The sequence below is a fragment of the Panulirus ornatus genome, chromosome 9 (assembly GCF_036320965.1).
Source record: "Panulirus ornatus isolate Po-2019 chromosome 9, ASM3632096v1, whole genome shotgun sequence".
NCBI classification, from domain to species: Eukaryota; Metazoa; Arthropoda; class Malacostraca; order Decapoda; family Palinuridae; genus Panulirus; species Panulirus ornatus.
This window is the reverse complement of record NC_092232.1, coordinates 59,272,868-59,290,035: the sequence shown is the minus strand read 5'-3', so window position 1 is coordinate 59,290,035 and position 17,168 is coordinate 59,272,868.

Sequence of the window (17,168 nt, the reverse complement as noted above, 5' to 3'; positions counted from 1 at the left end):
TAGAAAAACCCTTTTAAACCCCTGCAGGCAGGGGGGGGAAGGTTGGTGTTTTTTGAAAAACATTTAGATAAAATCAATTTTTCTTATAGGTAGGTTTGTAAGGGTTAATCTGACTCTAAACAGATGAGTTCGTTTTTTGGGGGCCCCCCTTTTATTTTCAAAAACGATGTGGATGACCCATTTAGTTATTGGGGAAATTATTTTTTACGGCCCCCCATTTTATTTAAGATGAGATTAGGGGAGAGGAAAGTGTGAAAATTCAAAATCAAAACCCGAATTTCCCCTTGGTAATGGTCGATGTTTGCGAGATGAACGGAATGTAAAAGTTAGGAAAAGGGGGGACTTTCCTGGTTGTTATAGAGGTTTATTATTATTTTAATGAAGGAGAAAAGTTGCACATTTTCCCCAAATTTTAAATTTGGTGGTTAGGTGGATGATGGGTATAAAAGTAAGAGGGGGAATTTCAATATCGGATTTGTTTTGTGCAAAGGGCAGTTTGGGAAGTGATTTACGCAAAAGGGAGAGAATCCATACCAGAAATTTAAAGGCTAGAATAAATAAATTTTGTTGGGGAGGGGGAATTAGAATATTTCCCGTGTTTATGTTTCCCCAAAAGCGAAGGCATTTGTAAAAGCGTTTAAATGAAAAATTTTCCTCGGTTTTTTTTCTTTAATTTTTCCCAGTTAAAGATGGAAAAAATTTTGAAAAATCAGAAAATTTTTGTATAAAAAGCATTTTGATCGATCGTCAAAATTAATTATTTTGTTTCCCCAAAATTTCGTACTCCCATTTTTCCAATTTTTTTTGTGGTGTGCCCTTTAAAGTATTGGTAATTTACCGCAAATTGTTATAGATATATATTATAGGATGGGTCAGTGGAAGAAACTAATATTTTAAAATCTTCTTCATACATAGTTTAAAAATCTTGTACAATTTTAGACCAAAGGGGTTTTATTTTCCCCGGGAAAAAGTGTTTTTTTAACCGGTAGTGGCCCCTTTTTTAAAGAAGAGAACAAACATAAATATTAAAACTTATTTTAGTCATTTTAAAATTTTTTTTTTTGATAAAAAAGAATTTTTTAATGAAATTTTGTTTCTTGGGACATTTTAGGGGGAAGGAATGTTGTAGGAAAGTATCAAATATTGGAAATAAATTAAATGTTTAAAGTTTTAATTCATATTAGATTTTTATATTGTATGCTAGGGTAGTGTTCCCCGGGTTTTATAAGGGTGGGGGCCGGGCCGAGAGCTCTTTGAGCTGTGACCTCTGTCGAGTGAACATTCTGCTCCGCCTTGCAAGCTCCCCCACCTTCCTCGAACACTTCATATAATAATGTTCACCAAGGAGGTAGGACGATCTCCTTGTGTCCAGGAGATGGAATGTAGATATATGTCCATGTATTTGACATGGGCTATGGCTGTGTGGGACATGGAAGTGGATATCCAGACGTGGAAGTGATGGATGGAGTGGAACTTGGCTGTGTGGATATGGAGGTGGAATACCCGACGTTGAGAGTGGATGGCAGTGGAATGGTGGAATACCCGGACGTGGAAGTCATGGATGGAGTGGAATTTGGCTGTGTGGATATGGAGGTGGAATCCAGAAGTGGGAATTGGAGGAAATGGAATATGGGTGAAGCTGGTATGAACGCCATATGGATTTGGTGAAGGTTGACCTCGTAATGTTTTGACGTAAAATAGGTCAACCACTATGACCATGTGGCGGGGAGGGCACATCACCAACCACGAGCGAGCCCACCAGAGAAGTATCCTGGCTGCATCCACGTACGAGAACCACGGGGATTGCCGTCATCCAGTACCCTGCTATGCCTCCTACAAGAAGGCCTTCTTGCCGACGTGACACCACTTTCCGTCAAGGTCGCTGTGCAAAAGTTGAAACTCACGTCCTACACGCCCTACCATGACCCACATCCCATGAGGAAATGCAGCCCACCCCACTTGTCGGCCCACCTTCAGGGAGACATGGCAGGTCTCAAGACCTGTCAGGCCCACCATTCAAGACGACTTGGTCTCCCAACCATGTCAGGTCTAGCGTTCTAGACCGACTGGGACCAATAACACATGACATGTCCTACGTTACAGACCGACTGCACTCCGCACCACGTACGGGCGTTAAAGGGCGTGTCGAGAGACACACGTCCCCGTGCCAAAAGATTCAGTTGGTGAGAACCTGAGTTCTTTCTTCCTGCTGGTGCTGCAGGAGACACGGCCTGAGTGGACACTGGAGGGTGTTTGTGTTTGTGTTTGGGTTATCACTGAGGAACCAACACAAGACAACTTTAGTTTGGCCTTGGCCAAGGATTACGTTAATATGGCGGGAAGTCTGGCTTTCTCCCAGTAGTGGATGACACATAATATCTACGTAGGGCGTTGAAAAAACAACGAAAGAAAAAAAATGGGAACATTTTCCCGCCAAAAAAAATACATAAATTACGGGGATATTTCCTTCGTTCTTTCAAAGAAAAAATGAAACTCTTCCGACGCTACCGTGCCTTCCATAAAGCAACCCTCAAAGAAATCATTTCTACACAATGCGCAGAGGATTCATTAGCCAATTTCATATGGCTGGGGCTATTGTTCCCTCTCATTGATTCATTTTTCAAGATTAAGGAAAGTTATAATAAAAATATTGTATTGAGTTTCTCGTTGGCGTCAGGGTAAACACCCATCCCCCCGAAGTTGGTTACCTTTCCGTGGTGGGGGGGGACTTCATGATTGGGCATAGCACCATCGTTGGTTGCTTCTGTCAATCCATGACGAATAAACCAAGCATCTTGAGCGTAATTGTCGTATAAATTCATGGTGTCAAAACTGACGCGAAAGCGGTTGTCTCAATTTTGTCAGAATGTTGTGCGTTTCGCCTGATGGGGGAGTCGGTTTGGCGCTGTGGTCATGAGGGATACGAGGAAGATTGGCAACCGTCCCAGAAGTAGCTACAGTGACGCCAGTGTCCCTAATACTGTGGAAGGCACTCATGTAAGGTGTGCAGTGAGGCGCTGCAGTAACAAGGGAAACGGACAACCAAACAGCCACCTTGGTCATAGGAGCTATCCAATGCTCAGAGTAGCATAAGGACGATTTTGTATGTCTTCGCTCAGATGAATATCTTAGTATACAAGCTAGACTTTTAAGTGTCTCAAATTATGGAGAATAAACAAAAATCTATGAAATTATTTCTTATGATATAGTAAACTGTATGAGGTTAGTGATTTGTATATTTTTATGCAACCTACGTAACAAAGTTTGATCAGGGAATTGGCCAGATATATATATACTCATCTTGGTGTATGGGAAGGCCATATGGAGACTGGAGAGAGGGCAGGAGTAGGAGAGAAAGTGATCAAACCTTCCCGCTTGTTCATAGTTGCTGCCTGAAATTTGTCTTCTGATAGTTCTACAGTATTTGTTTGTGTTTGTTATACTAATTATTAACATAAGAAAATTGTAATATAATGATTAAAGAAAATTATAGTATTATAATTTAGAATTGTTATAGGTCACGATTTGTACGTGAAGCGGAAGACCAAATATGGTAGGGTCAGCCATTCGTGAGTGTAAGCGACAGCTATTGATAGTTTACTGGCTTTTAATTTAAGTTCATTTATGATATCTATTTTTTACTTTTGTTGTTAGCTGTTTAAGTATTTGTTTTGTTTGCAGACTAAAACTTCTCTTATATGTTATTGTTTCTTGGGAAATTCTAGTTAATCGAGACGTTCTAAAGAATTTTTTTTGGTCAGTTTGTTTTGTTTGAACAGACATGCATGTGGTAAGGGACAGATAAAAGTTAGGTTTGTTTATATTTGTTATTATTGATTAGTATTTTCTTTTCATTTCAACATAGCTGTTTAAAGTGTTTGTGTTGTATTTAGACAACGTTCTTTTTCAAATCTTATTGATTACACATGAAGTAGGCTCTATAAGTGTCAAGTAAACAATATGTGATATTTTGAGTTAAGTCGAGGTGCTTTTACCACTGGCGTTTAAATATTTGGGACACTTGGGGATAGATTTGCCAGATTATACGGCCAAATTGATGGATGGCAACCTAGGAGTAGGCAGAATTGGATATCATAAAAAACCCTAAACCGTCGGGGGTTTCCCGGGGGCCCTACCCTCCATCCTTTTGGGTAAACTAGGGCTGCTGTTTACCATTTTTTTCCCTTATTTTTTCAGAGGAACAAGACACTTCTCCCTCTCTGTAAAGTTAAGGACCTCATGAAATTAAATTTCTTCAGATATTATCTGCAGTAAAAAGGAAAAGTTGACAAGTTACTTTGCTCATTTTATAATGGGGTTCTCCCCTGATGTTTTCAATAATGTTTGTCTACCTAATTTTTCATTCGGACTAATATATTTGGTGGTGTACGCGACTGAAATTTGAAAGGAATGGCCTTTGCTGAGCCCCAAGATGCCCCTGTTTAAGAGAATACTTTTATTGTAAAGAAAAAAAATGTCGTACAAGATGTAAATAATTTCCAAAGTTTTCTCTTTTCCTAAATGTTGCCACATTAAAGTATTTAGTTGAGTAGTTTGTTTTTCCTTGAAACTGCATGAAATATTCGGGATGTGTGTAACTATGATTATTCCATTGTTTAATTTTATTCATGATTTTCTATGCTTTTGTGATATCTATCTTCTTGTGTTTAATCAATTTCATTCTCAGGTACCAGTTTTCACAAACAAAATGAAATTTTTGATTTATATTTGGTCTCCATTTTTATTTTTGCAATTATGGCTTCACCAGTCTAGCGACAAAAAAAATTGGCTGTAATATTATATCCATGTAAACTGTTTATTGTTTATTTTTGCTATGTACTGTACACCTCCAGTTGCCTTTTTTTTTGTACATTGAAATCAACCAATAATTTTCATATGTATTCCTCTCAGTGTTATTGTTTACCAGAAAAATTAGTTTATGTACAGGATTGCAGTCAGTTTTGTGTTTAAGGTTATTATATTTCTAGTCCTGAACTTTTAGTGTTGTGTTTTCCATATGTTATCTTTAGTTTTCTATGTTAGAGGCTATTTTTGTTTCTTATTTGATATATTATATATGGAGAGTCTTCCTACGATAACATTATGTTTATAAAACCATTTTCACAGCTCCCTTACCGACTGCCACTGGGTGTTTGTGTTTTAGGTTTCAGTTTTGTTTCTTGAATTAGACCATCGTTGGGATATTGATTTCATCCCATATTTTCTACTCCTTGTTTATTTCACATGAAGGAATTATATGGGAAATCTATACTGCCATAACCCTTAACAAAAATATTTTTTTCCCTTTAGTAAGCTTAACAATATTATTTTTCATTTAATGAACTTAGCAATATCTTTTTCCCATTGTTGTGTTGACAATATTTTTTTCCCTTTACCGCTGCTCTTATTTACGTTCTTCAGAAAATAGTTAAAAATGGTATTTTCACTTTCAAAGTAATGTAATGATTTAAACGACTAAAAGATTGATAAATCCCAAACCTCTTTAAAGCTAACAGGGGGGATCAATTTGAGACCTCTCATTCCTGATGTAAATTTTAATTTTTGTGCAGTGTGTTGTTTAAGGTTATATCAGGCATCTGAAGAATTCACACATATGTTAACTTAGGGGTAATGGCCGGTCATCTATCCACTAATTTCAGCTTAGACATGGTTCTTTGTTGCCATATGTATATCAAACGCACTTACTACAATTTATGCTTTAACTACAGTCATTGGTATCACCTCCACTGTACATCATGTCAAACCACTTGGGGACTACTCTGAACCCCTGAACGTACAGCAGCCATTCAGAAAATAACTTACAACACTCCGTCCAAACACCTTCACCTCGGCCAAATTCCAATAAACAGCATTAAAGAATGCGCATTTTCGTCTCCTCACAATAGATCCCTTTACGCCACCAGAACTGCAATGACAAACTAAAGGATTTTGCAATTTTAGTGTTAATGATAAGAACAAAAAACACAAAAATTCTCAGCTAATTAAGAGGGAATGCAGTATCCTTGTAGAACTCAATCTAAGAAGCTAGGGCTCACATCCAGATCTCACAGGCTGTAAGAAATAACAACAAGGAGTAGGTATATAACACTTATTCACCAAACCATAATTTTTTCCACAATGACACCATAACAGTCAAGCAACAACAATATCCTATAAACACAGTACTAGGTGCAAGATAATCAAAAATCTGCATACCTCCTCACTCTACATACCCCATAAGATTTCACTACCAACAGCAGAACCCGGTAAGATGCTCCCATTATTAAAGATTTGATGTTTCCCCTTTGTTCAGCATTCACCCCTTATGATCTCTTTAGGTGAATCTCTTTTAACTGTAACTTCTCAGTTATACTTAAAATTAGCAAACCAACCAACCAAACAGACTCCTAGGCCACCCCTCCTGCAGCTACTTTGTGAAACAACATTCGCTCACACAGCCCAATTACATGGAAGGGGTGCTACGGCAACCATCCTCTGACCATTACCCATCCTGAGCACATCCATCCAGTCTCACCCAGTCAATACAACAGACAGCTACCTGGGTCAGAGGAGTGCACGTGACGACCCCTGAGTAGCTTTGGGCCCTAAACAGGGTCACTAACCCTCCAGATTTCCCAGGCGGTTTGTACTGGAATATACCTCCCTGGTTGTTAGCTTCTACCAAATACTACTACTCCCCTAAATTACCAAAATTTGTTTAAAGAAACCACCTTTCACATAAAACTCACACTGATAGAAATTTTGAGATCCCAAAACAAAAATTCTTAAATAAATTATTGTTACTTAAAACATATAGAGGCAAACAGATAACTGGCCTCCTTTCATCAACACAATGAACCGAAACCCTATCACACACTGTTTTCACCAGTCCTCACTCATGAAAACACACCCGACTCATCACAGTAAAATCCATTTCCCAAAGAACTTACAAACATACTATGAGTTTACTTCCAAAAAAATTTCCCACAAACCCAAACTCCTTTAAAAAAGGAAGTTGTGGAAAAATCTACCCAAAATCCTTCAGGGGAAAAATCGCCCACCTACCCTTCACTCCCACTAATACAAAAAAGTGCCCTTTAAATCTTAGGGAAATTTTTTCCTACAGACCTTAATAATGTAACAGACTTTCACATGAAACACTATGGTCCATTTGCTAATGGGTTTGGAAGCCTCTCACCAACATGCTCTTGACTGCCCAAAGCAGCAGTCACACAACCAGTCTTCCACCACCTAAAACAGAGTACCTGGGACAGAAGTCCACAGACTTTACATATGCATGAAAATAGATAATTAAGTTTGTCGTAGTCACTGATTGTGTTTAAATTCAAGTTTTCTGAGTCTATTTAGCTTAAATTTGTGAGTCTATTTGCGTATGTGGCACATTAAAAAAATGGGTAGTAAGGTTAACAATCTGACCTAAACCCCAGGAAATATGTAAACATTGTGTTAGGGATGAATGTTTCACAATCAAAGGTTCAGCTAAGGATTTAAAAACTTCCATTAGTTTCTTATATTAGATGTCCTCGCTGCTCTGATATCTAGAAACTGTACCTTTGATAGAGGTTATATTTTAACATTCTTTCAGTTCTATGTAGCCCTTAAACTTGCACCTTCAAAATGCATTTTTGTTGCTTAATATTTGTTTGGACTTTCCAAGGCATATTTGAACGCAAGTCTCCCTCCACATTGATGGATATATTAGGTTTTGCAGAACAACAGACGATGCTGTCCTCAAGGCAAATGACTGTATGTAGAGAAGGTCAAGAATCATTGTTTAAGCTTGTATTTAAGGAAATTGATATGATATACAGTTTGTTGTGAAAATTTATGTAGCTATTTTCCTGACAGTGGAAAGTATAATCGGTTTATTTTTCAGAAATCAGTTTGATGAATCCTGCCCTGAGCCCTTGCTTGCTTAATTCAAAATGAAGCGCATTAAGATGTTGCAGCAAATAATGGAGAAGGCTTACACGCATTTAAGCATACAGATGCTTGACTGGGAAGCACCATGATTTCTAGAAACCCTGCCATTCCCCCCTCAGAATAGTCAGCAGACCCTGCAGTCTCAGCCATCTTGTTCAGACCAACAACCCAACTATTCCAAGGTCAAACATAAATGAAACTTTTTCTCTGTAATGTGAAATTCCAGCAGCAATGTAGAACTTTCAGAGCTATGTTGTATATGTTCGTGGTAAAGGCTACTTTAAATGTCATACATGTTTTTAGGGGTTTCATATGATGAATCTTTTTCATATTCAAAGGAGTAAGTGGCTCTTAAAATAGTGAGGGAGACCTTTTTTCAGTTTCTTTGAGAAAAAAGACTTGTCTGCTACTGCTAGCATCATGCCACGCCTGTTTTATGCTGAAATATCATAAAAATTGTCATATGACAGAGCAATATGGAGGCTTTTAAATACTATGCATTTACTTGCACACATACGGGAATCACTAGCAGGGCGCAGCTGGCTATCTAGTGGTGTGCTCACCACCCAACAGTACCAAATAATTTCCTGTCAGTGGAAAAATGAAACTCTGATCTAACATTTCTACAGAAACTGAAAACAAGGTGTAGGGAAATGGAATGACAGTGGTCAAAGATAAGAGAAAATGAATTATACTGTAGCATGACAGGCATGAAAGAGTGGTCTTCAGAAGAGGGTTTAAAAAAGAGATTTTATCAGGAATACAATATAAATCTTAAAGTAGAGCTTACAAAAATCCTATAAGGCAACTGCAATAAGTGTGATCTTAGAGCACATTTAAAAATCACAATCCAACCAGGTGTAGCTCTCAAAACCAATGAGGTAGCAAAGTTGAATAACAATACAAAGGCTAACTGAACAATGTGCAAAGGTTTAATGAAAATAATGTTCAATGTATAGGATTTTTGTAAGCTCTACAGTAATTTGATGGAAGGTACTAAATTGTTAAGTAAGGGGAGAAATATTTGCAAAATTTTCATTTGTTCGTCAAAACACAAAGAACATCATCTACATACCTAAACCAAATTGCATTAGAAGGTAAGATATCCTTTAGTAATTTTGTTTCAGAAAATTCCATATAAAGATTACTTAGTACAGGTGAAGAGGGTTACCCATTGCCATACCAAATTTTTTTAGCATAATAATCTCCAATGAATTGAAATAAACAGTCTTTTATACACAATTTTATCAGTTCAATGAAATTTGAATTTGAAGCAGGTAAATGAATATCATCCAAGACATCAAATAAATCTACAAACTAAATCTACATTGTTCATGATATTTTGAATTTGATACCTTACCTACTAAAGCGCTTATAAAGAAAAATAACCATTTTTTTGACAATTCATATGTGATGGAGCCTACTGAACTCACTATAGGTCTTGCTGGAAAATTCTGTTTATGTGTTTTGATAAGTCCATACCATATATTTGGGAAATGAAGGGGACAAAGTGACAAACTTTTTTATAAGAGAGATGTTACCTTTCAACAACAACTTCATTTCTTTATTGAAATGAGAATTAACTGCTTCTAAGGGAGTTTTACTAAGTTTAGAATATGTTGTGTCATCATTTAGAAGATCATTCATTTTAGATAAATAGTTACTTTTGTGTAAAATCACAACAGAGTTAGACTTATCTGCTTTAGTAATATGTATATCCTTGTCTTTCTTTAAGGTGTTAATAGCTCTTATAAATCTTTTAGGGCAATTAGCTTCCACTGGTTTTGACAAACTGGCATACACTAAACCCTTACAGATATTAATTTCATCATTACTTAAATTACTGTATTTTTCTAAATTACAAAAAGACTTTGTGACATCAAAACAGCTGGCTTCCCTGTCAGAGCACACAAAACAAACCATAGCCTAATGCACACAAGGAATCTTTATCTAGTTTATTAGGTAGGTTTACCACAAAAGATGGGTTTGTGTTCTTGGTCCAGTCGCTGTTTTCAATAAGATGGTCCAACTTACAATTTAGTGACACTTGTAGCTTACTGCATTCTTTCCGTAATTTATCATAGCAATAGTCCAACATCCGGTTCTTCCAGTTTCTTCTCGGTTTCTTCCAGGTTCTTCTCTCTTGAAATGCGAAAAGCCTCCTCCATTTCAAGTTTCTTTAATTCAATGTTTTTCTTTAAAATAATATTTTGGAATTGGTCAAATCGTCGACCAGACAGCTGAAACAAACGTTGAGGTAGGACAGATCTTGGCATCATTTCTTCATCAAGGCATTTTCTAAGGAATCCAAATCGTAACTTCAGTTGGTAAGCCTTGATTAGCGATTTGGAGAAAGCAGTAACGAAAGAAGAAAGTCCAGGAAAGCTTGTAGAGAGGAAATAGAAGAGCCGTGTGGAATCCATGTTGGAAAGGATCACAATTTTGCGCGTCATCAAGATATTCCTATGAGTCCACGGGGAAAATGAAACACGATAAACTCCCAAGTGCACTTTCGTATATTAATCACATCATCAGGGGAGACACAAGAGAGAAATATGTCAGTTGATATACATCGAAGAGACGAAGCTAAGAGCCATTTGGTAAACATGTAATTGTCCAAAACATACAACGAGCGTTCATAAACTTATCATTTTACAAATTTTATCAACATTAAAGTTATCTAATTTGTATAGACAATCACTAACATTAAGATTACAATTCTTTGTGAACTTAATAATAGAAGATTCACTGATATTCCTCTTGGTAATAGAGTTGGAGTTAATAACTGAGATGGCGTTACTCCAGTCAATACAATGATCATAGTTTTTAACGTGATTAAACAAGGCAGATAAGTCTAACTCTGTTGTGATTTTAAACAAAAGTAACTATTTATCTAAAATGAATGATCATTTAAATGATGACACAACATATTCTAAACTTAGTAAAAATCCCTTAAAAGCAGTTAATTCTCATTTCAATAAAGAAATGAAGTTGTTGTTGAAAGGTAACATTTCTCTCATCAAAAGTTTGTCATCTTTGTCCCATTCATTGCCATATATGTATAGACTTATCAAAACACATAAATAGAATTTTCCAGCAAGACCTATAGTGAGTTCAGTAGGCTCCATCACATATGAATTGTCAAAATCGTTAGTTTCTTTATTAAGGCCTTTATTGGGTAAGGTATCAAATTCTATTATCATGAACAATATCAATGTTAATTTAGATTTTAAACTAGTTAGCTTTGATGTTTCCTCACTTTTCACTAAAGTTCCAGTTGATGAACTTTTAGAATATTTATTTGATGTCTTGGATGATATTCATTTACCTGCTTCAAAGTCTAATTTCATTGAACTGATAAAATTTGTGTATAAAAGACTGTGTATTTCAATTTAATGGAGATTATCATGCTCAAAAATTTGGTATGGCAATGGGTAACCCTCTTTCACCTGTACTAAGTAATCTTTACATGGAATGTTTTGAAACAAAATTACTAAAGGATATCTTACCTTCTAATGCAATTTGGTTTAGGTTTGTAGATGATGTTCTTTGTGTTTGACGAACAAATGAAAATTTACAAATATTTCTCCCCTTACTTAACAATTTAGTACCTTCCATCAAGTTTACTGTAGAAAAATGAAAATAATGGTATGTTACCATTTCTAGATTCCATTATCCATAGACAAGGAAACAAGTTTAAGTTTAGCATATACAGGAAACCCACCAATGTATGCTCATATATCCATTATTACTCATCTCAACATGATCAGTACACCTGCACCCTGAGCCACCGACTCTCGCTCCACTTACAAGAAGGTGGAATCAAACATCATCATGAACAAAAGCATGGAACGAGACTAACGAGGGAGATTATAATGAATAACATCAAAATCATTACTAGTTGTAGTGATCGCAGGAGACTACACAGATTAGAAGCCATTCACATAAGAGAGGAAGCCCCTGTCATCAACATCCAGACAAACATGACCACAGCCTTATAGCTCTATGATGGCCCGTCAATAGGACGTAGAGCTGATAATGCCTTGTCAAATTCCCAACTGCTCAGATGTGATTAATTACTGTGTTGTTACAAACATTCCATTATACAAAGGAATGTAAAGGTATCCATACAGCAGTGGACCACTGGGTCACTTCGAGGCTGATGGTGATAGTGGAAGATATCAGGAACTCACACATTAGTGTAGTGGAAGATATCAGGAACTCACACATTAGTGTAGTGGAAGATATCAGGAACTCACACATTAGTGTAGTGGAAGATATCAGGAACTCACACATTAGTGTAGTGGAAGATATCAGAAACTCACACATTAGTGTAGTGGAAGATATCAGGAACTCACACATTAGTGTAGTGGCAGATATCAGGAACTCACACATTAGTGTAGTGGAAGATATCAGGAACTCACGCATTAGTGTAGTGGAAGATATCAGGAACTCACACATTAGTGTAGTGGAAGATATCAGGAACTCACACATTAGTGTAGTGGAAGATATCAGGAACTCACACATTAGTGTAGTGGAAGATATCAGGAACTCACACATTAGTGTAGTGGAAGATATCAGGAACTCACACATTAGTGTAGTGGAAGACATACAGATAATCTAAAGATAAACCTGTATATTGTCAGTGTGACTAATGATGAGTCGCAAATAATGTTAGTCTTGAACTTGAAGGGAAATATTTATCAAGTTTATTGTGAAACGTATTTATAATGCTGCTTCCAACCACTCTAACTGGTACATTATTCCATGTTAACAATCATATTGAAGATAAAATACTTCACCTCATCTGAGGTCAAACGTTTGCCCACCATCATTACTACGAGTGACATCAGATGTGACGTCATTAGTAGATAGATATCTATACCTCATAGTGATTTTTGTTGGTAATACAGACAGTTAGTTTCGCTCTATTTCCAATGAACGTAACTTTAAAGTAAAGTACACACGGTAAAAATGTATCTTCCCTGATGTGTCCGATGAATTTAGAAATGATCAATACGACTCGTGTTGTCTGGGTAGGGTTGGTGAGTGTGAATGTGGACATGTTTCTTCATAATTATGGCAACTCATCTTTACAGTTAATTACATCGAAATATGAAATTGATATACAATTTAATATTACAATTTGTCCCAGCATTAGCACGGGGTCTTATCATATGATCATGATGAAATTGGTTCATAGTTAGACCTGCCAAGTCTCCTCAAATATGGAATGTTTCTAATTGTTGGATTCACCAGGTCTCCATATGACTGGTCTGTACCATGACAGGTCGCTAGGTCTATGCTTGGTACGGGCCCTCACCTCAACCCGGCTCTTTATCTGATCTTGACTAACAGGTAGTTTGTTGTTAGGGAGGCTGGCTGCCTGGCTGGCACAGGGCTTTACAATATGACGGATCTCTTTGTACCAGGTAAACATACATGTGTATTATTGGAGTGATCAGAATATCTCCTTTATGACCAAACAATTTAATGGTAGTATTTCGTATAGAGTCAATGTAATGTTGGTATATTTGAAAACATATGAACAGTCATAAAGCCTGAATCCATAGTATATGTCCAACATTAAAGTTATATACATGTTGACTTTTATCATTACCAGTACAACATTGGTGAACTAATGGTCTTCAACCGGCGGTATGCACAACCTCAACAATCAGGAGTTGTTCATTATTTCTGTTATAAAGACTCAGGTACGTCATCCAAGGTAATGATTAGTATCTTCTTTACAAGGATCACTTCAACTTGGAATAAAAAGATAATAAATTAAGAACCATATGTATATATATAAACATGGAGATATATGTATCTACTTGAGTCAGACGAATGTGTTATATACTTAAGAATGTGACTGACAACTTAAAGAATAAGGTACAAACATTATAGTTAATGTGATAAAGGATTTATAATAAATATGTAGTGTGTTGCATCAAAATGGTTCTTAAGAACGAAGGCCTTTTAGCCAGTAAAGATGATAAGAAATTGAAAAAAGGTGTTGAAAAGCATCATAATTATAAGCCCCAGAATATATTATCCTCTGGATATATAAAATAAAATCCAACGCAAAATAACTAGGTTAAGACAGGATTCATTCAGCATTTAAGAAAATATGTACTTTGACTCTCCTTATCTCCTATCATCATTTCTTATGTTTACTTCCAACAAATGTCTTGTATACCATATAAAGATTCGTTATAGGTATTAGGTGAATATTGTCCAGCGACGCGTTGTATAACTCTCTGTTGTCAAAGTTCACCGGTGGAGTAGATCATATATTACAAAGTTGTGTCTCTCCACACAGATGTTACACGTCCCAGGTTAAGATATTTCCTTGATATGGCGTTTATCTAACATAGATATGTCTTCTATAAAGATCTGTAAACACGTTCTCCTGCGGGTCGATACCTAACGTTTTCGTATTAATCATTTGTAACTGACCAAGTATTAAAAAGTTGTGTCACTTCCCACAATCTGTTTCATTAATCATTCTAACTATATTTGTTTCATCATTGATTTGATCCTTACAATAGATATTTATGTTTGTAATTTTCTGTATCATATCATTAGTCAGTTGAAGTGCACAATACGCTTGTCAACCTGGCCAGTCTACTGTTTTGGTTATATTATTCACAAGGTGTAACAGGACTCCATCCGTCAACTGTGTCACCACCAGTGACAAATCATCCTTAGCAAGGCTGTGTCATCCTCAAAGGACGGAGAGAAATAGTACAGTCTCGTCGGAGAACCTTCTTGCTCAAAGATGTCCATCATCACCTCCTCCTGTGTAGAGTGCAGCAGCCACGAAGGTGTAGGAGCGCCATCAAAGGTGTGCTGGTGATGTGTGGTAATAATAATACTACTGTTCACACCATCAACAACAACCATTTCTCAGGTTTGTCTGTCCTACTTGTCGTCGCTGCACGTAACTCTGTCATTGCATATGTCTTCCTTGAACGTACACCTTCCTATATTTCACTGTCCCAACTATTTGGACAATAATACGTTGAAAGGATTGTTAGCTGACTTTAAAGTGGAACATATAAAGGATTAGTGACCTAATGACCTTTCATAGGTCGCTGTTCGTTTGACTCCACCATTCGTCGTACGAACAGGGTGAGAGCGTGTACGGTCTCAGAATCATCTTGAACCCCTGGGAAAACTGTTCAAGATGATTCGATTGATGGTTATAACATGACCTTTACCGCAGGTATGACCCTTGCAATCAATAGGGGTGAAAACCTTACTTATATGGGCCAAATATTTAGTGAGCGTGTGTATGACCTTACAAATATCTTCAACACGTGAAGGTGTTCAAGTATTTTTGGTTGAGGATCATGACTAACTTGTTGACTTTATTAACCCTGGCAGTGGATGAGCCACAAGCCCAAATAACCAACCAACCTGGCGATTATTTTAGATGTCTTGCTTGAGTGACAATGTAGCACCTAGGTTGAGCCCAAGAACTTGTTACCCTCCTCCTTTCAGTCTGTTTTTCTATCTCTTCTTCACAACACTCCCGAGAACCCTCCAGCAAACTCCACCACACTCCCCTTCCTGCCAAACCCTTCCCTCTACGTCGTCAGTAATCAAGACAGACATTCATAGCTTCATATGCAGCTACCTGCTGGACCTGGACGATCATTTTATGTTGAACTTATGGTTCACATTCTGGCTTCATGACCTTTAGGTGATAGCCCTTAAATCCAACAACATATATACATCCTGTTATACAACTGATGTTACTGTCTGACGTATGTATGGTGCGGCTTGATGACCTTACCTGCTGATGGTCAAACATGTTATCATGTTGCAAATATCGTGATTTGTATGTTTTGTTGTGTGGCACAGATTCTGGTGTAGATATCTTTAATAACCTTTACCAGTTACTATCCAGTATAGTGAACGATAGACAGACTTACGTGTTACAGACTCCGTATGATAAACACCTGACGAACCTCGACACAAACATTTATATGTTGGGTAAGATCAGAGAACGAGTCGTCCAGTGGCAGAACATAAACCTACAACATGTAACAACAACAACAACAACAACAACAACAACAACAACAACAACAACAACAACAACAACAACAAACAACTGTTATGTGAAGATCTAGTTATTCAAAGTGAGATGATCACAAGGAAGTTAGGGATATAGAAGAGTAGGAGTGAGGTATAAGCTGGAGGCCCAGCCACCGTGGCTGGTGCTATATAGAGCAGTGAGGGATAACACCATATCTTAACCCCTGGTGATGTGTGAGCTTATAAACACTGGTGGTATTTATGGCGGCCACCAACCAGGAAGTAATGTTCACCAGGTATTGCTCTGCTCTACACTGATCCAACAACTACAAGGATAATGTTGTTATAACCTTCTTGATCATGCTGGTTATAGAAGTATTATAGATACATGTTGGTGACACAAGGATAATGTTGTTATAACCTTCTTGATCATGCTGGTTATAGAAGTATTATAGATACATGTTGGTGACACAAGGATAATGTTGTTATAACCTTCTTGATCATGCTGGTTATAGAAGCATTATAGATACATGTTGGTGACACAAGGATAATGTTGTTATAACCTTCTTGATCATGCTGGTTATAGAAGTATTATAGATACATGTTGGTGACACAAGGATAATGTTGTTATAACCTTCTTGATCATGCTGGTTATAGAAGTATTATAGATACATGTTGGTGACACAAGGATAATGTTGTTATAACCTTCTTGATCATGCTGGTTATAGAAGTATTATAGATACATGTTGGTGACACAAGGATAATGTTGTTATAACCTTCTTGATCATGCTGGTTATAGAAGTATTATAGATACATGTTGGTGACACAAGGATAATGTTGATATAACCTTCTTGATCATGCTGGTTATAGAAGTATTATAGATACATGTTGGTGACACAAGGATAATGTTGTTATAACCTTCTTGATCATGCTGGTTATAGAAGTATTATAGATACATGTTGGTGACACAAGGATAATGTTGTTATAACCTTCATGATCATGCTGGTTATAGAAGTATTATAGATACATGTTGGTGATACAAGGATAATGTTGTTATAACCTTCTTGATCGTGCTGGTTATAGAAGCATTATAGATACATGTTGGTGACACAAGGATAATGTTGTTATAACCTTCTTGATCATGCTGGTTATAGAAGTATTATAGATACATGTTGGTGACA